General features: G+C 42.2%; 1 long non-coding RNA gene across 1 annotated transcript in view; it reads right to left on the bottom strand.

Annotated features, from left to right (window-relative positions):
* Positions 1–1,264: 1,264 nt before the first annotated feature.
* Positions 1,265–2,134, bottom strand: part of LOC116672487 (uncharacterized) — a 17,960-nt gene continuing 17,090 nt past the window's right edge. The window contains exon 3 of the long non-coding RNA XR_004327564.1: positions 1,265–1,377. This is a non-coding gene — a long non-coding RNA (uncharacterized LOC116672487). The remainder of the gene's footprint in view (positions 1,378–2,134) is intronic.

Below are 2,134 nucleotides of genomic sequence, written 5' to 3'. Positions count from 1 at the left end.
GGCGGGGCCTAAACCGGAAGTGGTCAGATTTAACCCGGAAGTGGGTTGGGTTTTCTTGAAATGTGCGGGGCTTTAACCGGTATGTTATTTAAGCATGTCATTGATATGAGTTGATCAAAAATTGTTATATTTATTGCTGATTTGAAAACTATTTACATGACAGCACTCCACTTTCAGCTCATGGTGTTGTCATGGTAACAAACAACTATATACAGAACTTTTTGCAACAATGAATCACACATGCGGTCGCAATTTAGAAGTAAAATGTAATGAACAAGAGTTTTCATACTCAATATAACTTTCTTTTTTAACTTTTTTCATGATCAGTGGTGATTTTTTTTTGGTTCTTTTTTATTTTTTTTATTTCCACACCAGGTGTGTGTGTGTGTGTGTGTGTGTGTGTGTGTAAGAGAGATGCACAGAGAGAGAGGGGGCGGGGGCAGCTGACAGTAAAAAAAAAATCTCCCGATGGCAGAGACGCAACGGAGTTGCATTTAAACCGAGCAACACGTCTGAAACCCCACGACCCCGAATCTACTGGTTACTAGTAATGTAAGGACTACAAACCGAAGTTAAAACAAACCTAAGCTGAAGAAACCCTAAACGTTAACGGAACGCGATCCAGCACCCGACTGACTGCCTGACGGAGCGGAGCGCGCGAGAGAGAGAAGAAGAGAGAGCGAGAGAGAGAGAGAAAGAGAGAGAGAGAGAGAGATAAGGAGAGAGAGGCCGAGGGAGCGCATTTCTCCATGTTCTGTGTGTGTGTGAGATTGATCCAGCGTGTTTGTGGGGGGGGGGGGGGGGGGGGGTGGGGTGGGGGGGGGGGGGGGGGGGCGCTGTGACTATCACAGAACGCGCTCTTTGAGGAGTTGTATTCAATCCGAGCGGATAATTGACTCATATTACTCGTATGATACTTGACCGGCCAAGTGCTTTATCCGTACCGGATACTTGTTTCAGCCGGATACTCGGATCAGCCCTAGTAATAAGCATTTAATCTACGCTGACAAAGACACTAAACCCGTGAGGGTTGTAAATACATGTTTTGTTGATTACTCACTCGCAAAGTCTCTCTTTTAAAGGCCGCCACCTCAGCGAGGTTAAAGCATTGGCTGCAAAAGTTTGGTTTTAACAGAGCCAATCCAATAACTCAAGGACACTCAACAAAGCACCTGCTGTATAAAAGACATTTAGAAAGACATTACTCCACACTCAGTCTGTCCTATCTGATGTAGCCGAATCAAGATTGCAACAAACATGACTGTTATTGCTACTCTTCATCACACCCCTAACCGGCCGTCAGACTCCGCCTGCCAAGAGCCTGGGTCTGTCCCAGGTTTTCTTCCTAAAAGGGAGTGTTTCCTCGCCACTGTCGCTCTGTCGCTTGCTCTGGAGGGAACTACCAGAACTGCTGGGTCTTTGTAAATTATGGAGTGTGGTCTAGACCTACTCTATATGTAAACGGTCTTGAGATTACTCTTGTTATGAATTGACACTATGATTAAAAATAAAATTGAATTGAACAAAACGTGGAAGTACAAAAATCCTTTAGGATAAAGGATAGTTTGTTTTTGGAAATTGTGGACGTTGTGAGTCAGCAGTAGGGGTGGGAATCTCTGGGAACCTCACGATTCGATTCCAATTCAGAGGCCAACGATTCAATTCTAAACGGATTATCGATGCATCTCAACAATTTTTTAATGTACATTTCCAAGCGTGATTCAAAAAATTGCTGAACACTTACTAGACAAAGCAGCTAAAAAAAAAGCTTCGATGTTGACGTTTACAGTAGTTGATTTACACACAGGTTTTAATGAAAGGTTTTCTCTGCTAAGGTTTTTATTGTGTAGTTATTCCATGCTTAATCCTGAAACGTGCTGAGTCACCTTCTCTCACAGTACTCTCCCATGTCAGAGGCTCAGTCACGTTTAAAGGCTCTTATTCTTATTCAATCAGTCAGTTTATAGGTTATTATGTTTATATTTTTTAGTCATAGTTTATCATGATCTACTGCACTGTTCAATCCCTGCATTGCACTTTTGCACTATCATCATAAACAGCCTACCATAGTATCTCCACTTATCATGGTCATTGCATTTCTGTGAGTGATTTTTTTTTTTTTTTATTCTTATGT

The sequence above is a fragment of the Etheostoma spectabile genome, chromosome 22, assembly GCF_008692095.1.
Source record: "Etheostoma spectabile isolate EspeVRDwgs_2016 chromosome 22, UIUC_Espe_1.0, whole genome shotgun sequence".
Lineage (NCBI taxonomy): Eukaryota > Metazoa > Chordata > Actinopteri > Perciformes > Percidae > Etheostoma > Etheostoma spectabile.
The sequence above is the reverse complement of the archived record's forward strand: the minus strand, read 5'-3'. Positions and strand labels throughout refer to the sequence as shown.